The following is a 25,087-nucleotide window of genomic DNA, read 5'->3' on the forward strand; positions in this document are numbered from 1 at the left end:
AAGAATAACAAAATATAGCTAATACTCTTGCAGATTGTCTCATTTGATTATGAATGTAACGTTTATATAGGGGAACTACACTGTTAGCAGTAACTTGGTATGCATGTATTTCATGTTAGCTTAGCTTCTTAGCCTGAGCTAGCTCTGATTACTTCCAGTTCGGAGGCAGCAGGTCCCGCCTCGGCTCCGCCTCTTTGCCCTTATTTGGAGCAGGCGGGATTAGACTCTGACGTCGCTGTCAAGCCGTTAGTGGCCCACTCCGCCTACTAAGGGCTTCTCGGCAACTCTGCAGAATCCTATGGGTGACGTCACGGACACTACGTCCATTAATATATACAGTCTATGGTTTCTACCCATGGATGCAATAAATATTATTATGAATATAGTTAGATTCCACCTTCATGATTATGGATCTGTGAGTGAATTGTTTTCTAACACGACCCTTTTATTTATATTAGGTCTTAAAGTTTTTGCATAAATTAGGGCGTGGTCACATTGAGTGACGGCTCTGTGAAGTGACAGCTGCTATTAGCTTCTTGTCTCTCTGCTAGCTGCTCCGTGAAGCTACAAGCACTCTGCCTGTTCAGCTCATCCAGGGAACACAACTTGCCCCCGGCCGTGTTTGTTTGTTCTTCATGCTTATATCGGACTATTGTGGCTCGCTCTGCAGTTGAAACAGACGGTGCATGAATGCGGTTTTGCGGTAAGTGAAATTTGAGTACTTATTTATATGTTAATGATTTTAATCAGCTAATTAATAGTAATTAATGTTACGGCTTGGGTTAGCGTGTAAGCGAGTGGTAGCTACATCGGTGCTAACAATGCTAATAGTAGCCTCCAAGTTAAAATCATAGACTATATTTATAAAGGTTAAAACGAAATAGACAAGTGTTAAGTGGGATAATACTGTACAACAAACGGCTTCTGTTTGAGGTTGATAAAATAAGGTCATCCTTGTAACTTAGAGAGATGATTATTATGTAGGTAGGAACTGTATGCATCGCTAAGGTTAATTTAAATTGGCTATGCTCAAGTATGTAGACAAGCTAATGTCGAAGTAGTATGTGAAATCAACCTCACAACAAGATGTGTGTATATTACAATTATTAATGTCATATTTCAAGATGATTACTTAGATATTACAATATGGTTGGTTGAGCTGGAGTTCATTATTGAGCTTACACGTTAACATCACAGTCATCTGAAGAACAAACCCAAACCTTGTTGTTTTTATGAATTGCATTACCAAATTGGTATCAACTAAACAGCAAGCATTGGTAACACAACTTCCAAAGTTACAGTAAAATAAAAAGGACCCTGACTCGGACAATACACAATCCAACATGTTCAACCGAAGAGAATCAGTTCTATTGTTTGTACACATGGTACTTTACATATATTTGTTTGTTTAAAGTGTCTAGGTGATGCAGACAGGCTGGACCAGAGAGTGAGAGACAGAACTGGACTCCTCACAGCAGTGAACTTCAGCACAGGTACAAATACTATTTTTTTCATACTGTACAAAGAATCAAGAAAGTATTGACTTTAATACACTGATATACATTCCATTAAACAATACTAGATCACCTACACACCAGTGAAGTTGAGGGGTTTTTCTGTGCAAAAGGTTACATTTAGATGTTAACAAGCAATATGATTTTGTCAGCTTTCTAATTTAATGTATTAAAGGCAAAGATATTTAACACATAGTGAGAACTGCTACTATTTATCTCTCAATATTGTCTTTAAAAAACGTGGTAAAAGTTATTCTTTCAGTGAGACAACAGAGCAAGCTTCTACAGTTGCACTACGTTTTGATAACAGTTCAATATTATTTTGATAATAACATATATTTCAATGTTGACGAACTTCATACTTTTCATTCATAATCTGATTGTCTTTGTAGCTCACTGTTGAAATAAAACAAAAAACATTACAATTACAAAATAATTATATCTACAGCCCCTAAACACACAAACACACCGCTTTCATAAATAACACATTTGTTCAGCAATAATATGTTTTATGTTTCCTGTCATTTTTGTTAGGAAAGGACATGCCTGAAAGACACATTTACTCCTTCTCTGAGGGTCAAGAAGAACATCCAAGAGGAAAATTAAAAGCTGATGCTATGAGATTTTAAGACCAGTACACTACTTTTATTGTAAAAACAGTCAGCTGATCGAATGCACCTATTTCCACATCTACACTCCATCAGCTGATTATTTCTATTTGCCTCGCTTTATGAGCTTCACATCACTTGTGCCTTGTACCGCAGAGTTTACAACGTCACAAATAAATGGGGCCAATCTTCAGTAAGAATAATGGACAAAAGGAGTGCAAATATAAATACAATTTATTGAAATGTGAACCAAAACTTAATCAAACATGTTTTAAATAAAAAGCACATATGGACAGAAGGTGTAAAACTATTAAAGTAAACACATTTAGTCAAATAAAGTGAAAGACTAGGCCTGTGCAGTTGGTATCAGCTTTGCCCAGCATGGGCTCCTCCATCAGGCCTGGACCTCCTCACAGAGGAAAGACCCTCAGTCCTCTCCAAACCAACAGACAGGACGTCCATCACACGGAGGTTTCTCCCTGAAGTCTCTGCAGCTTTCTGGACACCACGCTGTCTCAATCCGTCCACACTGAATATGAGGGGGGGGAAATGAAAATAACAAATGCTTTAGACAATAAGAAACATAAAGTTGACTGTTGAGTTGCTCAATTTTTTTAGATTGTCAATACTATTACTGTATAACTAATGTATCAGGTTAAGAGGCACATTCAAATAAAGATTGGTCTTTAAATACATGTTGTCTTTTGAATTGTTTGTCTAAAGTCAAGGATCTAGAACTGGTACTTAGTTTTAATGATACAGTCTGGTTATTATGCTGTTTGGAGGAGGCCTCACAGGTAAGAGCACTAACTAGCTACCATCACATGTACCTTAGCTTGACTTAAATGTATTAAACGTATAATTAAGTGATATCAAAATATAAATAACTTATGTCATGCAAACATATTAATATCTGCTTGATTCCAGTGTTGAATTTAGCACAATTGCATACAAACGTTAAGGGATTTTAATATTCTGAAGTATTATGCTAAAAACTCAATAACTTAGATTATTATTTATAGTTTTGCTGAATAGTTTCATGTCCGCTTACCTTAGAAACGTAAAATGCCTCGGCAGTGTGCAGATGGGGAGCATGTTAGCTTAGCTTGGTAGCTTCAGCTAGCTCTGGAACTTTCAGCTCGGTGGCAGCTAGTCCCGCCTCGGCTCCGCCTCTTTGCCCTTATTTGGAGCAGGCTGGAGAATGCAGGAGTTGAACTCTGACGTCAGTGTCGAGCCGTTAGTGGCCGACTCCGCCTACTAAGGGCTTCTCGGCAACTCTGCAGAATCCTATGGGTGACGTCACGGACCCTACGTCCATTTATACAATCTATGGTTAAACCCCGAGCCTGTTTTTCAGGTTTCAGGCTCGAAAATGACATTCCCAGAACAAATGACCATATCTTCCCTTCTAAAAGTGTTAAATTAATAATATTTTTTCTCAAAGTAATGATAAACCTGTCAGTTGGATGTAGAAAAGTCAGATTCAATATATATGTTTTTTATTTTAAAGAAAATTCAGATTGAACATGGTAAAAAACTGTAAATTATAGTGTCCGTCCAAAAAGATATTTTGTACTTATAGTGCAAACTAACCTTGGATGATGGGTTAGTAGACTAAAATCTTTAGGAATCCAAAGTACAACATATAATAAGTACCCTGTATCAAGATTGATGCAAATGGAATCGACGGGAACTCCCACATAGTCCTTATTTGGTCATGTGTGTGTGTTAGACTGCCGCATAGCCAAGACCAGAAGCAGCAGCCACTCTGGTGGCTACCATTAGCAGCTAACATTTGCTCTGCGATTTTTACATAAAAATGGAATTATGGATTATAAATGAGACAAATTATTGCCCAGAAACTTTATCAACCTATGGATTAACCAATTCAGCTGCGTTTTTTCTCGTTTTAATGCCATTGAACACGTATTTTGATCAGATTGACAGCTACGGTGAGACAATCTCCCTAGAAGCTCCGTAAAGGTACGTGTTGTGATGTCTGTGTTTGCTTCCCCTGTCGCAAGTTCGGATCACTCAGGGATGATACTATATACCTAAATAATCTGTGGAACCTCAGCTTTAATCGGATATCTTGTATGTGCAGCTACGATAAGTAATAAGGGTACTTTTATTTTGAGTTCTCTGCCAATGTCGGTTAGCATTTTTCGCTAAGGGGTCATTCAGATGCTTCTTATGAGACTTGTGTTTTGTTTTGGTAAAAATTGTTTATATCGTCAATTAGCTGAGATTATTTCCGTTAATCTGGTATAACCCATTAATAGGTTCTTAAATATTAAGATCCCCTGAGACACAGTGTCGTGAAAAAGAAAAAACGGGGACCTTGGGGCTTAACAGGTTAAGTCTTTCAACCACGACTGAGAAGATGGAGGTTTCTGGTCCTTCCACTGCAGTAAAATACGTCTGCGGGCTACAAGTGAAGCAAAAGCAATAACATTGCTCTCCTTGTTAGTGAAACTAGAGAATTCCTCAGGGACACCAAAAATAGAAATTGAAGGGCTAGGAACCACCGGCTTATTGAAGGCCTTCGAGAGTGTATCATAAAATGAGGACCAGAATGAACCCAGCTTTGGACAGGAGAAAAACGTGTGTGTGTTGTTGGCCGGAGAGAGAGAGCATCCATCACACATCTCACTTGTGCCAAACAGTTTGCTAAGTCTAACTTTGGTCAGGTGTGATCTGTGTAGGACCTTAAACTGTATCAGTGTAAGTCTGGCGCAAGATGAAGTAGAGTTGACTCTGTCTAGGGCCCCCTGCCACCATTCATCTGAAAAGGTAACCCCAAGGTCCTTCTCCCAGGTGTTCCTCGTCGCTAAAGGAGATGATAATGCTGATAAGATTAACTTCCCCACGGCTGAAATGACTCCACGGACTACAGGGGACAATAGAATTGTATCAACGAGAGAATTAGGTGGTTGATGAGGAAAATTGGGGAAGTTACAACGAGCAAAGTCTCGGATTTGAAAATATCTAAATAACAGAGTTTGGAAGGTCAAATTTGGTCTTGAGAATATCAAAGGAGACAAAAATGTTAACAAAAAGTTGTTTGAAATAAACCAACCCTTTCTCCTTCCACAAAGAGAAAACTGGGTCAAGAGATGAAGGAAGAAAAATATGATTATTACAAATGGGCATTAGCAGGGAAAGGGAAACTATTTAAAAATGGCGTCTAAATTGCCTCCAAATCTTTACAGTAGATTGTACAATTGGGTTGGATACGCATTTAGCAGGATATGATTTTAAGGGGGCACAAATTAACGACGATAAAGAGATAGAGCCACAAGACCGCGCTTCCATCTGGCACCAGTCTGTAATGGGGGAGTTGTGCCAAGTGTGAATCTTTTGAATATTGGCCGCCCAATAGTATGCCAGAAGGTTAGGTATAGGCAAGGCCACCATCTTCTTTAGCCCTTTGTAGGAGAGAATATTTTACCCTTGGGGTCTTTCCTGCCCAAATAAAAGATGAAATAGACTTGTCTAAGTCCTTAAAAAAAGATTTGGGGAGGAATAATGGTAAACATGGAAAAAGGAATGAGAATCTGGGAAGCACATTCATTTTTGATTTAATTGATTCTACCTACAATCGACAGAGGGAGAAAGTTCCAGCGCTGTAGTTCAGATTTAACCTCCTTCACCAACTTCAAAACGTTATGCTTATGAAGTGAGGGGAGACTATGCGAAATATTAATTCCTAGGTACCGGAAACTAGAGGAGGCCAAATGAAAAGGCAGACTCTGGGCCGGAATCTGTTTTGCCGTAAGAGGGAAGCATTCGCTCTTACTGATGTTCAACTTGTATCCCGAAAAGGAACCAAACGTTTGTAAAACGTCAAGAATCCCATTAATACTGGCCGTAGGGTTCGAGACATAGAGCAGCAAATCATCCGCGTACAGCGAAACCCTGTGTTCAACCCCATTCCTATAGATACCTGTAAAAGCTGGTGAGTTTCTAAGAACGATGGAAAGTGGCTCGATTGCAATTGCAAACAGTAAAGGGGAAAGGGGACAGCCATGGCGGCAACCGCGTTGTAAAGGGAAACATTTAGATTGAGTGGAGTTGGTAGTCACACTAGCTGTAGGAGCACTATACAACAATTGAATCCAAGAAATATGTCTTTGACCAAAACCAAATTTGTCAAGAGCTGAAAATAAATAACCCCACTCCACTCGGTCAAAAGCCTTCTCCGCATCCATAGAGATTACCATTTCAGCCTCTTGTGTGCTAGACTTAGACATTATAATATTAAGGAGGCGACGAATATTTGAGGACAACTGTCTACCCCTTATGAAGCCAGTTTGATTACCCGAAATAATGTTTGGTAGACAGGGGTCCAGACGGCTAGCCAGGATCTTAGCTAATAGCTTTATGTCAGAGTTGAGCAAACGAACAGGTCTCCAGCTGCTACATTCTGCTGGATCTTTGTTTTTCTTTGGAATGAGTGAAATTGATGCTTGCGATACGGATGGAGGAAGGGAACCACGCCCTAAGGAGTCGTTGAACATATCCAATAGCAAGGGAGCCAGTTGATCAGAGAATTTCTTTAAAAAGTCAGCTGGGAAGCCGTCCGGGCCCGGTGCCTTGCCATTCTGTATTAATCTGAAACTGCCTGTAACCTCCTTTAAACTGAGTGGACCATCTAGATTCCTTTTACTTGTTTCGTTGATCATAGGGAAGTCCAAATTATCCAAAAATGGTTTCATTAAGATGTTGTCAGGTGGAGCCTCTGATTGGTAAAGATTAGAATAGTACGAAGCGAAAACATTATTTATCTCCTTTGGGTCTGTAACTATTGTATGGGGGGATTTGCGAATTTGTGTAATAAAACGTGAGGCAGATTGATGCTTTAGTTGTAACGCTAGCAGTCAGCTGGCCTTGTCCCCATATTCATAATAGGTACTCTTTGTGCGCCTTAAAACAAACTCTGCTTTGTTTGTGGAAATAAGATCAAATTCAGTTTGGAGCTTGAGTCTCTCCATCTGAAGAGCGGGACTAGGAGAAGAGGGGTTCTGTCTGTCAATTTGTAGAATTGCTTCCATCAGCTCAAGTCTCTGTATTCGCTGCTTATGTTCCCTGGCACTGTAAGAGATAATTTCACCGCTTTACAAGTTTCCCACAGGAGGGAAGGAGAAGTCGAGTCAGATTTGTTATTTAGGATAAAGAGCCTAATTTTCTCAGAAATAAATTCGCAGAATTTATTAGAAGATAATAACCCTGTATTCAATCTCCAATTTGAGCGCTGTCCACTTTTAGGAAGCAATTCCAAGTCTAATAAAAGGGGGGCATGGTCTGATATGACTATTGCTGAGTATTCACATAATTTCACTGAAGGAAGGAGTATTTTGTCTAAAAAAAAAAATCAATGCGAGAATATGTTTGATGAACATGGGAATAGAATGAAAACTCTTTTGCTGTTGGGTGGCTGAATCGCCACATATCCGCACAACCGATTTGGTCCACAAGTGTCATAAGTAGGGATGTCCCGATCAACTTTTTTTGCTCCCGATCCGATTCCGATCTTTTGATTTTGACAATTTGCCGATACCGATTTTTCCCGATCCGATCTTTATGCAATGCATTAAGAGAAAAAAAAGCATTCAAGTTGTCCCTTAAGGTTATTTTTTTATTTAAATTGGATATTCTATCCAACACGGATATAGCTTCTTTCTTTCACAGCAGCATTGGATCAGTTCAGTTGTGCAGCATTGGATCAAAACAAAATAAAGCTTTCAGTACTCGTTAACTTACTGCTACAATTAGACACTGCGCCCACTCTGTTGCCAGATTTGAGAGAAATAAGCAACCAGGTCTATGAAAACAAGCCCCAAAGAAGCAACACATACATGATGTTCTGTCATTTGAAACCAAAACTAAGGCCTCAGGATGACTTTAAGACTTGAACATGGTCATTTTTGTTTTGTAACATTGAATACAAAAAAAAAAAATCCCGATCCCCGATTTTTTTCCTCCCGATTCCGATCTTTTGAAAATCACGTGATCGGCTCCGATCCCCGATCACGTGATCGGATCGGGACATCTCTAGTCATAAGAGCTCTAGCCGTACTAGATGGGGTTAGGTTTTTTGGCTTGGATAAATCAAGGGCAGGATTAACAACCAAGTTAAGATCTCCCCCCAAAATAAGGTGGTGTGAATCCAGGCATGGGATTAATGAGAATAAGGACGTCATCAAATTAGGACAACTCCAATTAGGGGCATAGACGCAAACCATAATAACAGGAGTTTGGAGCAATACACCCACGACTATAATGTAACGCCCATTTGTATCAGAAATACACTTTTCTAAAGAGAACTGCAGTCGTTTGTGTAGTAAAATTGCTGTACCTCTGGAACGGCTATTGAAGCTGGAGTGGAACACTTGTCCGACCCAGGGCTTCCGCAGCCTGGTGCGGTCACAGACACGCAGGTGTGTCTCCTGCACAAAAGCAATGTCCGTCGTCATATCCTTAAGATGTGAGAATACTCTGGCTCTTTTAGTAGGCCCGCCAAGTCCTCTGACATTCCAGCTTGTAAACCTGATTGATCCTTGCGTAGCCCTCTGTCTCATATCAGCCATGCATGAGCCACAATATCAGCCTTTGGAATAATAATATGAAATTATGAATTAGCCAGTAGGCTACAACACAGAGCAAGGTAACAACTTCAAATGTGTTATAAAGATGGGCACCAAAGAAAAAAGTTACTCCCGTATTGAGAAAAAAGAGAAAGAAAGAGAAAGAAAAAAACACACAAAAAACACAACCCAACAAGATCAGATGTCTGAATCTCTAACAAATCCCTACAACCTTGTCCTAAACTCATCCTGTAACATAGATGAGCACGCAGGAAATGTTCTGCACACCTCCGGTTAACTACGGTGTAGTTGGCTTCCCTTCAAAATGTATAATTATCACATATACAACCCAGCTGAATTGCAGTCATTCCCCAGTCCACACCCCCATAAACGAGACGGCAGTGACCTCTATTGGCCTAGCAGGGAGCTGCAAGCAATGTCTAATTTAACGTTCAGCTTCAGCTTGGTTATAGAAATAAAAATAACATAAGTGAAAAACAAGATTCAGAGGGGGTATGTGGACAGAGTCCTGATCATTCACTTACTGCTATGGACCTGATAGAAACGTTCTGCCTCTTCCGCGGAGTCAAAAATGCAAGTCTGTCCGTTAATAGTAACACGCAGGCGGGCTGGGTAGAGTAAGCCGAAGCGTATTCCCTCCTTGTAGAGCTGCGACTTCACTTTGTTAAAGGCGGCCCGCTTCTTGGCGAGTGTGGCGCTGAAATCTTCAAAGATCCTGATGGGATGACCTTGGTACGAGACATCCCGGGATTTCCTAGCCCACAGCAGCACACGTTCCTTCTGGGCATATTTATGGAAGCGGACAATGAGGGGCCGGGAACCTTGCGGCGGTTTCGGAGCCAGACTGCGATGTGCACGGTCTAGCTCCAAGGTATCCAGCTGAGGGTCTCCGACCATCTTCTTGAACAGTGTAGTCATGAAGAGACGAGCATCATCACCCTCCATTCCTTCTGGAATGCCAATCACACGGAGATTCTGTCGTTTGGAACGTGAAACCAGGTCTTCCACCGCCAGCTGCAATCTGTCATTCACCTGATTAGTAGTCTCCAACTTGGATTTCAATCCGGCCACCTCTCGCTCCAGAGTAGTGATTCCATCTGAATGAGCGCTGAGAGCCGTTTCCATACGGTGATGGTGGCAGTATCTGTAGCCACGGTGTCGGTGATCTTTTGAAGAGAGCCTTGGATTGGGGCCAAGGCGGTGTTCATGGAAGCGGTAATTTCCCCTGTTACGTCTTTACGCAGTTTCTCAAGCTCTCCGACTAGCATACCGAGTGTTAGCGGCTGCACGCTAGCTTCCGAAGCACTGGTAGCCATCTTGTTAGCCTCTTTATCTTGCGAGCTGAAGAGTTTAGTTTGTTGCTGACTTTTGCCACGACTGCCTTGAGTTTTACTCATTTCAACAACGAAAAAATTACTGAGGCACTCCTAATGACTAATCAAGTAAGAAAAGTAACAGACGTCTGGGTGTATATGTGTAAAAGCGAAAAAGGATTAGGGAGCAAACGCCAATGCGACCGATCACTCCAACGCCATAACCGGAACCTATCACTGCTACTTTGAATGATTGTGGAACATAGCCTGATAATAAAGACATATTCATAATATTTAATAAAGAAGTGCTAATTAATGGAAAAACTTCTTTTAACAGCTTAGTTGGAATCAGGTCTAAGATACACGTTGATGGTTTAGAAGAGTGAATCATTGAATTGAATTGTTCAAGGTTTATGGCTGAAAAGCATTCTAATTTACTATCTAGTGTAATATTAGAACTTACGTTTCCGGGAGCTGTTGATAATACTATACTGGTCAAAGGCAAGAGGTCATTGATTTTGTTTCTAAGAGTAACAATTTTATCGTTAAAAAAGCACATAAAATCATTACTGAGTGCTATGGGAATAGAAGGCTCAATCGAGCTGTGGCTCTCTGTCAGCCTGTCTACAGTGCTGAAAAGAAATATTGCATTATTCTTATTCTCATCTATTAATGGAGAGTAGTAGGCTGCTCTCGCTTTACGCAGTGCTTTCTTATATTCATTTAGAGTAATATGCCAAATTAAACGAGATTCTTCAAGTTTAGTGGAACGCCATATCCTTTCAAGTTGTCTCGACTTATGCTGTATTTTGGGGGTTTCGGCATTATGCCATGGAGCTGATCTATGTTGTTTTATTTTCTTCTTTTTCAAAGGAGCAACAGAGTCTAATTTGATTCGCAACACATCTGTAGCACTATCAACAACATTATCAATTTGGGGTGGTGTACATTTTGTATGAGTTTCCTCCCTTACATATAGACATGCTATCGAGTTAAGTTTTGGTGGAATCTCTTCCTTAAATGTGGCTATAGCACTAACAGGTCTAATGGTTTGTAGTCTAGTAACAGTACTTCAAAAGATACTAAGAAATGGTCAGATAAAGCAGGATTATGCGGTTCGACTAATAGTTGCTCAATTTCAATACCATAAGTCAGAAAAAGGTCGAGAGTGTGATTATAGCAGTGGGTTGGTTTATTTACACTCTGACGGAAACCAACATCATCTAAAACAGAGTTAAATGCAACAGTAAGGCTATTTTATCGTCGTCAACATGAATATTAAAGTCACCTACGGTAATTACTTTATCTGTTTTAAGCACCAAAGCTGATAAAAACTCAGAGAATTCTGATAAGAATTCTGAATAAGGACCTGGTGCGCGGTACACTAACAAATAAGATTGGCTGCAAAGTTTTCCAGGTCGGATGCGTAAGACTAAAAACAAGACTTTTAAAGGAGGTATAATTTAATTTGTTTAGTATTGATAAGTACATTTGAGTCAAAGATGGCTGCAACTCCACCTCCTCGGCCTGTGCCTCGGGCAATATTAGTATTGATATGGCTGGGTGGAGTGGCCTCATTTATGCTGGCATATTCTTCATGTTTCAACCAAGTTTCAGTGAGACACGATATATCAATATTATAATCTGATATTAAATCATTTACCAATATTGCTTTAGATGCTAGAGATCTTATGTTTAAGAGACCACATTTAATCTTCCTGTTTTGTTGCACTATAGTAGTTGTTACATTTACTTTTATTCGGTTATTATGTATGACACCTCTATTAGGTTTTACCTTAAATTGTCCTTGGGCAGACACACACACCGTTAATATTGGGTATTTTATTGGGTTCGGGATTCCTATGGATGACTGCCTAGGAGAGAGCGCAGAGAAGCGTGTAAGACTACGACTCTGCCTCCTGGTCTCAACTCCAGTTTATCATGGATTACGTCCACAAAGCCCTGAAAGGTTTGCCGAAATGAGATTTGCACCTTCCAAAGTAGGATGAATGCCGTCTCTCTTAATCAGACCAGGTTTTCCCCAGAAGGCTGTCCAATAATTTAAAAATCCAAAAGCGCTAAATAAATCCCATGTTATTATTATTATGTCCCTAGTAAAATTGGAGACTGCAAAGATTGCGCTGCAGCAGAATGAAGCTTTACAAAGGCAACGCAGAAATAGAAAAATAAAACAATATCAAAAAACAGGATATTATATTATATATTGTCAGTTTTAACCTGATTTATATATGATACAATATGATAACGTCGATTTTAAATCTTACTAAAATATATGAAAATGTAAATCTACTTATGTAGTACCTTTTATCTGTATAAATATATAATGTCACAATATCAAGATTATACAATTGTTACAAGCTGGCTCTGCTTGTAACACAAGGACAATAGTTCCACACAGGAGTTGCCCAAAACAATCATTTATTATACCTAACTGTGTCTACAACCAACAATAAAACACAGAAGAGCGGTGTCCTGCTGCGCCGAGCAGGGCAGCTGAGAGAGACCGAGAGCCTGTTCTGCAGCCCTCTTATATCCTGGAATCAAGTCGACAGGTGGGTCCCATCACTGCTGATTACAGTAAACACACAGGTTACAGCAGCACCACCTGGTGGACAACCACAGGATTGTCACACCCCCCCCATAAAAGAAGTGTCCCCAAGACACTGAAACATACAAACCAATAACAGAGCTTATACTTACAGCTAATACATGAAACAAAGCTTACCCGGGTGTAAATGTTACCCTAGAAGCAATTAAAGAGCAGAAGAACGCTGGAAAAAAGATGTGAAAACAAGAACAAAACCCCCTTAAGGTACTGCTCTCGACAAAGCATCAGCCATCCCATTTTCGGAGCCTTTGAGATGTCGGATGTCCAAATGGAAAGGCTGTAGAAACAGGGACCATCTCAATAACCGCTGGTTTGGGTTCTGCAAAGACTGTAGAAAGGTCAGGGGATTGTGATCTTAGTATATCACTATTGGCCTATAACCACTTCCTATATACACTTCGAAGTGCTGCAATGCCCAGATCAATGCCAGTGCCTCCTTCTCTACAATCGAGTAGTTCAACTGGTAGGAGTTAAACTTGCGTGAGAAGTAACTGACCGGGAGCTCCATACCAGAGGCATCCTGCTGTAATAACACGGCACCGGCACCCGTGTTACAGGCATCCACTTTAAGATGAAAAGGTTCCTCAAGACGCGGGGCTCTCAGCACTGGAGCGCCAATTAGAAGATCCTTAACGTCCTTGAAAGCCTTCTGAAACTGAACTGACCAGTTAAACTTAATCTTTGGACTTATCAGGTCAGTCAAGGGAGCAACAACCGAGGAGAAGTTTTCACAAAAACAACGGTAATAACCGACCATGCCAATAAAACGAGCCAACTCCTTCCTGGTAGTAGGCGGAGGAAGCCTCTCAACGGCTTCCACTTTTGCCCTTACTGGACGCACAGTACCCTGACCAACGACCTTACCCAGATATGTCACTGTGGCCTAAGCAAACTCACACTTGGCCAAGTTCACAGTGAGATTTGCCAAGACCAGGCGATCAAACAAGGCCTGGATGCGCTGTAGGTGCCCTGACCATGTGTCACTGTACACCACCAAATCATCTAAATACACGGCACACCCATGTAACCCAGAAACCACGCGGTTCATCAAGCGCTGGAATGTAGCCGGTGCATTTCTCAGACCAAATGGCATGACCGTGTAGGAGTATAACCCTGTAGGCATTATAAAGGATGCAATTTCCCTGGCCCGTGGGGTCAGTGTGGTACTTGCCAGTAACCTTTAAGAAGATCAAACTTGCTTACAAACTTAGCTGCGCCAACTTGATCCACACAATCCTCCATCCGAGGCAGGGGAAAACTATCTGGCTTGGTTACAGCATTTACCATGCGAAAATCAGTACAGGGTCTAAAAGTTCTGTCAGGTTTAGCCACTAACAAACATGGTGAGGCCCAGCTAGAATGTGAGGGCTCTGCAATGCCATTATCTAGCATGTATGCAACCTCTGACTCTAACTGCTCACGTTTTTCAGGGGAGTTTCTGTAAAACCGCTGTTTTATGGGCGCAACCTCTCCCACATCAATGTCATGTTCCACCAGATGGATAAAACGCAGGATAACGTGTGGACTGACACATCACCGTCAGCAGATATGAACTTCCAGCCTTAGACTTGGGCAATGGGCCAACACAGTCAATCAGCAAACGATCAAAAGGGGAGGACACTGCCGGAATAGGAGACAGAGGCACCGGTTTAATAGTTTGGTTAGGTTTACCCGTTAACTGACAAGTATGACAAGTCTTAATAAAGACAGAAACAGTCTTCTTCAACCTGGGCCAGTAGAAATACCGCAGCACTCTTTTGTATGTCTTCTGCACTCCTAAGTGACCCGCAACATCATCATGAGCTGTTTTCAATACCCCTTCTCTCAGCTTTTCTGGTATGACAAATTGAAATATTGCTTCCCCAACAAAACCCTCACCGTGAGGCGACCATTTCCTTACCAATACCCCCTCTTGTAAGAAATACCCATGGGCTGCACTGATCATTTCCTCAACGGGGCGAACCTGGGACAAGAGCTCCTGCAAAGTTGGATCTTCCTGCTGCTGCTTCGCCAATTCACTACGGGAGACAGACAATGGAACAACAGGTAGCGCCAAAACAATATTCTCAGAAATGCCTTTTTTATCTTGTGCTTTATAGTTCTGGGCTCGTGTTACTGCACAAGCTGGAACTACCTTTGTCAGCTTGTTCTCAGGGTCAGCAAGCTCGCCCCTCACTGGCTTAGAGAACACCACTGATGAAAGAGGCACTTCAGGCCACACTCTGCTGCCAGCCAGATCATTTCCGAGGATCACTGCCACTCCCGGAACAGGCAAAGATGGCCGGACTCCCATGGCAACCTCGCCCTGCCCTAAATCACAGGACAACACCAACCGATGCTGTGGAGCAGACACCAACTGCATCCCCATTCCCTTGAACAATACACAACTTCCAGTGTCAGTTACCGAGGAAAATGGAAGAACACCCTCAGTTATGTATGAATCGATAGCACATGTGTCTCTCAGTATCTTTACAAGGAATTTTTTTTCACTTCCTTGCAAAGACACATAACCCTCTCGTATGAAAGGGGCATACCCTGGATCAATTTCATCAGCCAACTGGGAGGGGTGAGGCTTCACCTCTTGCAGGGCTGGTCCGAAGTTAGAAACCGCAGCAACAACTGGTTGCGGGGTAGTATGGAGTTTAACCGCATCTATTGCCTCATCCCTAGCAACCTTGTGGGGAGAAGCTGCAAGGGCAACAGGCCTGGGGAAACTGGACATCTTGGAGTCCCTTAGTTTTTGCAAGTACTGGGCATTCCTTTTTCTGGTGTCCTTTACCCAAACAAAAGTAGCAAGTACCTAGACCTACTTTACCTCTGGGGTCACCAGACCAGTTATTTCTGCTCCCCCAGTTAAATCTCTCCCCTGAATGAATCTTGTGTGTTAACGTGTATTCATCAGCTAACACCCCGGCGTCTATTACCTTTTTAACCTTATGCTCATTCAGGTACGTAGCAACGCGTTCTGGAAGGATATCTTTGAATTGTTCAAGAAGGAACAATTCCGTCAAATCATTAAGCTTTACTACTTCAGAAGCCGTGACCCACCGATTGAATTTCATCGTCAGCTCCCGAACAAGTTCCACATAGGTCTGTCCTTCTGACTTCCTTAGTTTCCGGAACTGCTGACGGTAGGCCTCAGACACCAACTCATAAGCTTTTAGCACTGCAGTCTTTACCCTTAACTAATCTTCACTGTCAGCCATACTTAATGCAGAAAATGCTTCTTGAGCCCTACCAGTTAACACACACACTGTAACAGAAATGTTTTCTCTGAATCCGACCACTGTCATCTTTGGCTAAGTCGCTCAAAAAGTCAAAAAAACGAATCTACAGTCTTCTCCTCAAATTTCAGTAACAACCTCAAGTTATAAGCTACATCAAAAGTAGCTGGGGACACCCCAGAAGAAAGCTTACCCTCTTGGATGAGGTCCAACTTGTAACGCTCTTGTTGCAATTCAGCTTCCCGCACCACTGTAGTTAACCTTAAACGCTCCATCTCAGTTTCCTGTTCACAAGCTCTAGCCCGGTCCTCACGTTCACTGTCTTGTTGGTACTGCAGCAGCATTATTTCCTTTCTCTGTTCAAATGTCATTTCACCAAAGTCAAACAAAGAAAAACCTGCACTTCTCTGCCGCTCTGGATTTATAGCTGCCTTCTCAATCAACTCCTCCTCGGAACCATCATCGACAGCCACTGCTGGCAGAACTTCTTGCACTACCAACTGGGCCTGTAACATAGTCACTATGGTGTCTTTACGACCCTGCTTTGGAACGTCTACTTCAAAATGCTCTGCAATTTTTAACAGTTGGTCTTTAGTACATTTTTCCAGCAGTTCCACACTGGGACACTTAACAAAATCTGTCAATGTAGCCATGATTATTCAAACCCCCTTGAACCTGGTGCACAGACACCTTAAAAAAAAAAAAAACATATATATATTTTATTTTTACTCTGGAATACCTCTCCCCTAGCTAACTGCCTACCCAATACTAGCTATCTTGTTTCACCCTAGTCTTCATGCATGCCACGAAATGTGTTTTAAACACTTACCCAATGACCCGGTAAAGCCCCAGTGAAGCTGTTACTCACCAAGACAGCCACGGACATGTACCCATGACAAAAGAAATTCGAATCATGTTTATGCACAAAAATAACAAACAAAAATAACAAACCAACAAGCTCCCCTAAAGGAGATGTTGCTTATGCCTATCAGGAAAGGTAATTCCAAAGCTACTCCTTAATGCCCCACATTAGGAACAAACTGTCTACACAATCAAGGCAAACAAATCAAGTAAACAACTATCACCTGGTTCTTGGATCCCGGACGAGCCCCCATATGTTACAAGCTGGCTCTGCAGCCCTCTTATATCCCGGAATGAAGTCCACAGGTGGGTCCCATCACTGCTGATTACAGTAAACACACAGGTTACAGCAGCACCACCTGGTGGACAACCACAGGATTGTCACACAATATACATGCTGCAGCTTTGCCTCATGTCCTGTTTTGTCTCTCCATCTGATTTATGCCACTTACATAGCTCTTCAATGAATGAAAGCATATATTGTCATTCAAATATATTCATGAATGAATGCAAAAGTACTATAATATTCATTATACAGCATATAAATTGCATTTCTAAGGTCACTCTGATTTGAATGTTTTTTTATTCTGTTTTGGTACTCCCAGTAGATGAATTGTTAAATTGCATTCTGACAGACTAGGGAGCAAGGGTGTACACACAAACACAAGAGTGCCTTTGCTGTTAGCAATTGTGCGCACTAGCAAAGATTAACCCTTACATTTTGCTTTAATTTGCACTTCAAAGCCAGATCCGTGCATAAGTCTTAACCCCACCCGGCAGAACTCTCCAGATTTCCATTTTGTATCATCTCATTTTCCCTTTGACTCGCCACTGCTATCTTTCTGGTCTTGCTCCCACTAGAACCGCCAGAGGTCGCTGTATACCTAAAACCGCCAACGGGTAAAGTTTACCCGCTATTGATTTCCAAGGTACAATGTACCATACAGAACAGTGAGTTTTGATCGCACAGGGATAACATGTATACCAATATAATCTGTGGACTTTCAGCTTTTCATATTATATAGTTTGTACAGATAGCATGAAGTATAAAATATTGCTACAGTGCTGATTTAAATGCTTGGTGTTAGACTTGTGTTTTGTTTAGGTATATATCTCTATCTCTCTCTCTATCTATCTATAACTATCTATCTGTCTATCTCTCTATCTATATGTCTATCTATCTATCTATCTATCTATCCATCTATCCATCTATCTATCTATCTATCTATCTATCTATCTATCTATCTAACAGTAGAAGGTGTTGCTATAGCAACACGTCATGTTTATGTTTACGCGCGAAATCAACAGCGCGAGGATCGCTGCATATTCTATGGTAGAAATATTACCCACTCTCGCTAATAAACGCTTGATGTTAGGCTTGTGTTTCGTAAAGGTAAAAATGCTTCATATCGTCTGATAGCCTTCTACTCATAAAAAAACAACAACATGACAATAATATAAATTAATATAATAATGTATTTGTTATATAATTGAACAGCAGATAACACAGAACGTATACAAATAACAAAAAACATCAGAGAAGAAGAACAATAAGAACGAACACATCGATCACAACGCTTCACAAACACTCAAACACAATTGTTGCAAACACTGAGCACCTTGGCTGTGCATTTGCCACACACAGCATCTCCACACTTGACACATTTGCAGAACGTTTTATTCTGCATGCAGTGCGCCTTCACCATGCAAGTCATTCTCCTGCGCTCTTCTGCACCAGCACCGCTGAAGGGCAGGTCCGCAAGTGGTGGCGCTTTTGATGCCATCCACTCAGCGCACAGCTCGTGTGCCAGCTGGAGGATGAAGACCCTTCTCGGTATGTTCTCCTGGCTCATGCAGCTCCTGTACAGCACCCAGGCATTGATGGCAGCGAGGTCCAGCACATTATAAAAGACAGCAACGGGCCATCTACGCGTGCCACCTGAGAGAAACATAGGATTTAGTAAACGATTGACCAATGCAGTGTTTTCTATAGGCCTAAAATAATAATAATAATAATAATAATAATAATAATAATAATAATAATAATAACAATAATAGCCTACCTTTCACCGAATATTGGCGAGCCATTTGATCGAGCACGTCAACCCCCACTTTTGAGTGGTTGTAGTATTCCACAGTCTCTGGCTTTTTCTTTCTTTCTGTGGAGATGGCCACATGCTGGTGTTGCGTGCTGAGTATTGTCACGTTTCTCCTCGGCTTGCACTGGTAGACTGAGAGCACCATTTTGTCGTTTTGTTGTGTTAGCACCTTGGTGCTGAACAGCTCAGATCTCCCTTGCACAGAGGGTGGGAGCTCCCGCTTGTTGCGCTTGATGGTTCCCACTAGGCTGGTATTTTTGGCGAGAAGCGCTTTGGCGAGAGGGAGGGAGGTAAAGAAATTGTCTGTGGTTATATTTCTTCCCTTACCAACAAAGGGCTCCACCAGCCTCAGCACATCGTTCTCTCCTAGCCGTTGTGTTGCTGGCCTGCTGGCATCTTTTCCCAGGTAAGGGAAGCCATTCAGCATGTATTTGCTGTCAACGTCAGCTGCCAACCAAAACTTGATGCCAAATTTGTCCGGCTTGTTGGGCATGTACTGTCTGAATAGACATCTTGATTTGGTCGGGAATAGCTGTTCATCCACAGTGATGTCGGACCCTGGCCTGTAGGACGCGATTGCATTTTCGACAAAACGATCCCACACCTTCCTCACGTGCGTAAACTTGTCGGTGGTCAACCGGCACCGGCGGGTCTCCTTTTTATCAAAGTGCAGGTAGCGCATGATTTCCCGAAACCTGTTCCTCGACAGTGTTGCGTTGAAGAACGCGTTGCCCCACTGCTCGGACCAGAAACTCTCCATCTCAATGTTCTTCCCACAATATGAACCTCTCACATAGAGAAGCGCAAGAAAGGCCTTCAGCTCCATAATAGAGACATCCAGGTGGCAATGTCTCTCCGCGCTTCAGCAATTGTGCAATCACGGATTTCCTCCAACATTACATTATCACACAGACACATAAATGCTGTGAGTTTGTCAGTAATGTTGTGACGTGCGTGTGGTGTGGGGCCAGAAGACTCCGTGAGGATGTTCTGTATCTGCCGTCTCCCTGCGCCTCCGCAAGGCTCCATGACCGTCCACACTGTGCCATCTTTCCCGATCTCTTGGGCTGGTGACGGCTCGGTGGCGCACACTAAATAGGAAAAAGTATATTTCATAAATGTTTATTTGATAATATTAAATCCTCGAAAGGCAATGAAAAGATCATTTGTAAAAAGAAAAGGCATTATCTATATGCCTTGATATCTTATAGCCTACGATTTGTAGAAAAGTAGGAAATAAAAAACAAGAATCATCATACCTTCTGCATGGGCTGGTACAGTAGGCCCATCTGCAAGCGGGGGATCAGGATGGGACGGCCTCACGTTCCGCGGAGGCTCAGGATCGCTGTCAGATGACCCATCAGAGGCAGAACAAACCCAGGACACATCACTCAGTCCTGATACTTCCCCACCATCAGATTCTGCTTCGCTCAGACGGTTTAGCAACGCTAGTGCCTCCTGTACGTTCATGAGTCTCTTCCTTTTGTCCATTTTGGAAATATAACCGGCTCTCTCTATCTATCTCTCTCTCTATCTATCTATCTATCTATTAATCTATATATCTCTCTAGCTCTCTATCAATATATCTATCTATCTCCCTCTCTCTCTATCTACAGCAGTAGACAAAGGGCGTTGCTATAGCAACACGTCATGTTTATGTTTACGCGCGAAATCAATAGCGCGAGGAGCGCTGCATTTTTATGGGGTAAATATTACCCGCTGGCGGAAATAGGTATAAATAGCAATTTTTGGGGCGATTTTTTCAATCTGACTTCATATCGACAATTAACAACACAGGGTGTTACATAACACACTTTCAGGAAACGTCACGGACTGGGAGACGTTAATATTTTTATTGAAAAAAAGTTACATACAATAAAAAAACAGCTGCGGGTAAAATTTACCCATTGGCGGTTCTAGTGTTAAGAGCCACGCCTCTGTCTTTCTCCTGTGCTCTGAACATAGTGCATACTGTACAGTACATTCAAAAATAAATATTAAAGGTAGGGATGCACCGAATATTCGGCCGAAAATGGTTAAAAAGGCCCTTTCGGCTTATCACCGAATGTCAGGGAACAGGGTTACGTTGGTAAGCTAACATGTTGTTGTGATGACGTAATCAAAACGCGGCGACAAGCACGGCGCGCGACCATGCTCGCGGCTGGCTCAAAGCCAACATGTCTGGCGCTTGGAGGTATTTAAAAATATCAGAGAAAGAGGCGCGGATTGCGATTTGTAAAACGTGTTCAGCTGACATTTCTCGAAGGGGTGTAACTGCAAAGACTTTCACCACTTCGGGATTACTCCACCACTTGAAATCAAAACACCCGGACAAATATGCGGAATAAGATCAAATCACAAGCACTGACAGCGAGAGACTGTTCAGCGCTGCCTCTCATGTGCTTGATGAAAAGAGGAACAGACTTATGGCTGATAAAGCAGAGAAGCTACTGTTCATTCAAAAGAACCTCCCACTTTTCCTTAATAAGTAGACAAGGCTGGCTTATCATAAGCTTATCTAGTTCTACATGTCTACTCTATACCCACTTTCCTGAACAATTTTCATTGTGAGTTATAATTCACCATCTCAGGTTATCATTAGGGGGAAATGACAGCAGCACAGTGTTCAATATATTGTACTTTCGGTATCTAAATGATACAATGTTGTTTACATTGCTCATGAGGACAGACCACCTTATTTGCAGATTCTTGAAATTGTAATTTAATTTGTAATTGATTGTGGATTTTGTATCCAGTTTTCACTTTATGTATCTTTATACAATGTTTACTACTTTGTTTATGAGGACAGACAGCCTTATTGACAGATTCTTGAAATTCAATTGTAATTTCATTTGTAAATAGTTACATTCATGTGGATTTATCCAGTTTGCACATTTGTATGCATGCACTTATAGGTGCATTTGTTGTTGTTGAAGGCCTGGCTGTTACAGTCTTTATTTACACTATTTTGTTGTAGGCCTACTGGCCTAGATGTTTATGCAGTTTTAAAGCACCTTGGATTTGTTCTGAATGCACTTTGTTGTAGTTATCCTACAGAGAAAAGAAAATGCACTTGACTTGGAATTAATGTACTGTATGCATTCAAAAGTGCTGAATAAATGTTTTATGGACCCATAATAGTGATTATTATTTAAGTTAAGTTTTGCCATAATCATGTCTTTTTCCATAATCAGGTAGCTGAACAACATTGGTAAAAAATGTATAGATTTTATATATATATATATATTTCTATTAATCATTTTCAGCCTTTCGGCATTCGGTTTTCGGGCCAACTGTTTCCTATTTTCGGTATCGGTTTCGGCCAAGAATTTCCCATTCGGTGCACCCCTAATTAAAGGGTTTGCTTAGGTGTGCCGGGGGAGAAGCACTGTCATGAGAGTGCTTGACTAGTAGTAGTAGGTCCAGGGGTTGATTAAATTAAATGTGAGATAAATGGGAAAAAAGAAAAAAGAGACCATAAAATACAGACTGATTGAGATATTAAAGCCCTTTGGAAGGCATTATCTACAATGACAGCATGCTTTGTGAAGAACAAAAACAAACATAAAAGGCTGACACTGACAGTGGTTTGTGTGTGTGTGAGAGAGAGAAGGGGGTGTGTAGTGGAGAGATTTTAGTGGAGAGGGAGAGCAGAGCAACAGAGACTGGGGGAGACAGTGGTAGCTGCAGGCAGAGAGTGAGAAGGAAAGGGAGAGGAAGAGAGAGTGAGAAAGAGAGAGGAGGAGAGGGAGAGAGAGTAGAGCGTGTGAGAGAGGGGAGGAGAGACCAGCAGCACAAGGCAGCCGCTCGTCTGTCTCTATCTGTCTTCTCTTGGATCTCCCTTAACACAGCTGCTGCTGACTGACAGTGTCCTCTAGCTCACTGACTGAGTGTGAGGGAGTGCCTGAGAGCAAGCGAACTCCAGAGTTTACCAGTGGCTACGCACAAGTCTGTGTTCAACTGTTCTGGTTATGGTGTTACCACACATGGTGGAAGGTTTGACCATTTTTGCTCAGGACGAGACTCAACACCAATGATCCCCAGTCAGCATACCCTCTACTTAAGGTAAGCAGATTTGAATTTCTCTTTACTGTCTTCAGTGTGGTCCTTACTCAAAATACTTTTATTCTCAGAGGATAATTTACTCTAACCCAAATGAGAGTTTTATTATATAAGCAGGCTGTTAATTTAGAATAACAAGCTTGAAACTGAAGTCCAGACTTGCGGTGATTTGTCGGTTACTTTGGTTTCACTGTTTATTGTTGCTCTGACCGGCTTTGTGTGTACAATCGTCAAAATGGCTTTATCGAGGGCTGACCTCTATGCTATTTTATCCCGGCTCTAGAGAAAATATGATAATTGTAATTATCAAAGGAAGAGGGCTGATTGTTTTCCTGTGACTTAACCGGACTGCTTTGTTACGTTTTTAATAGTCTACATACTTTAACCTCTATTACGGCCCGTCCACACTACAGCTTCAAAAAAAGCTTGCCGGCGGGCGTGTCTGAAGCTCGACCAACAACCAATCACATGAATCTCCCGCCCCTGACACACAAGCAGCTGTTTGATTGGCTAGAGCGTGTACTGGCATATGATTTGATTGGCTGACGCTTCCACCGAAAGCTTCGGAAGCTTCAAAAGTTGAACATTGCTCAACTTTTGCAGCCTGAAACGCCAGGAAAGCTCCGCTCTGCTACCCACAATTCAGTTCGGCGAAAAGCGAGGCAACGTGACGTCACCCCATTCAAAGTGAATGGGCAGACGCGTTGAAACCGTTTTTGAAGCTGTCGAAGCTGTAGTGTGGACGGGCCGTTACGCACACATGAGCTGATGGTTAACAGACATATGTGTACAGTACAGTATATTAAATAAAAGTGTGTGAATTTGTCATGTGGATTGAGTTATCCATGATATAACAGTCCTCTTACTGTACATCAAGAAACAAAAACAAACTACCTTTGTGTACGTTTATAACTTTTCATAGATAAAGTGGTAAGAGTCAAACGTTTAGTTTAGTTCATTTCAATAGTTTTCAACGTATACAATTTAAACATAAGAAATTATAAAAATATGTTTTGTCATGCCTTCTTTCTAGCTTTTTACATGGATTAATTGTACATTTCTCATTAAATGTATACACTAATAAGGAAAGAAACCAACAAAATTAAGTATATGTGGATTAAACAGACCTTAAACATCCCAGATCATTTCTTTATACACGAGCACTCCGTTTATTTGTTAATAATCTTGTTTGTGTATTCCACAATTTGATTTCCTTCTCAAAGTTAAACCACTTCTTTGACTTTTATACATCTGTGTGAGTGTAAGTGGTTTTCAAACATATATAAACAAATGTATTAACAGGCAACAAAGTGGATCCCAGTCACACATGCAACGAGCTCATGCCTGTCACTCCAGCGCTGGGGGAGGTTTCAATGAAAGTGTTTGTTATTGACTCGAGACAAAGTGATAATCAAATGTCTCTCCCAGCAACTTTAACAGGATGTTTAGTTGTTCGCATTCACACCTAATAGTCCGCTTCTCTGGGGCCTCATTTATAAAGGGATAGACGCTCCAAAAATGGCGTACGCCAGTTTCTACGCAATGTTTGCGATTTATAAAATACTAACTTGACGGAAAAATGTGCGGTCCTCCACGCAAACTCTAACCAATGCGTACGCACTAAGCACAAAAATGGGAGAGACGAGAAACTGCGACACCGTGGGCAGAATGAAGAATGGAGAGAAATATGTGGAAATAATACCATCAATAAAATGTTACCTCTCATTTATCATCTATGAAGAATTCATTTTCACAAATTGATTAAAGCCAATCTTAAAATGATTAAACAAACGCCTGTTTGAGACTCCTCAGTGCACACAAAAACATAACTGGGAGAAATAAATAAATACGGATATGTTATTTAAAACCACCTCGAATATGTTGTGTTAATGTTATGAAAAGTTTTCTCATAAATGATGCGGTAAGCAGGAGGATAGAATTACGTCTAAACTGACGCCGTTTTGCATTTCTATAGGTTGTAGATACGAGCATGGTTTTATATACTATCATGTTTAATCATGTTTTATGCCGTTTGCCAAGACTTGACAAGTCGCTCGTAAAACACAGGAGGTATGGAAACTAAGAGCACCATACAGTATGTGGTAAATTGTACAGCTAATATAAAACAACACATTAGTTGTATTTCCTTTAACTGGTGGATTATGGATA

At 41.4% G+C, this 25,087-nt stretch overlaps 1 protein-coding gene and 1 long non-coding RNA gene across 3 annotated transcripts in view; one reads left to right on the top strand and one right to left on the bottom strand.

Annotated features, from left to right (window-relative positions):
- Window positions 1–2,338: 2,338 nt before the first annotated feature.
- LOC307037271 lies at window positions 2,339–3,291 on the bottom strand. The gene is made up of 2 exons (XR_013807646.1): window positions 3,174–3,291; window positions 2,339–2,651 (listed from the first exon to the last, which is right to left on the bottom strand). It is a non-coding gene; the product is annotated as an uncharacterized lncRNA (long non-coding RNA).
- A 753-nt stretch (window positions 3,292–4,044) lies between these two features.
- opn7b (opsin 7, group member b) overlaps window positions 4,045–25,087 on the top strand; it is a 97,885-nt gene continuing 76,842 nt past the window's right edge. The window contains exon 1 of one of the 2 annotated variants that reach the window (XM_079675804.1): window positions 4,045–4,105. The gene's annotated coding sequence lies outside the window, so the exon portion shown is untranslated. Of the gene's footprint in view, window positions 4,106–22,616; window positions 22,922–25,087 lie in introns of those variants that run through there. The other variant, XM_079675803.1, reaches the window with a different exon arrangement.

Source organism: Notothenia rossii (assembly GCF_949606895.1).
Source record: "Notothenia rossii genome assembly, chromosome: 4".
In the NCBI taxonomy this organism is placed as follows: Eukaryota; Metazoa; Chordata; class Actinopteri; order Perciformes; family Nototheniidae; genus Notothenia; species Notothenia rossii.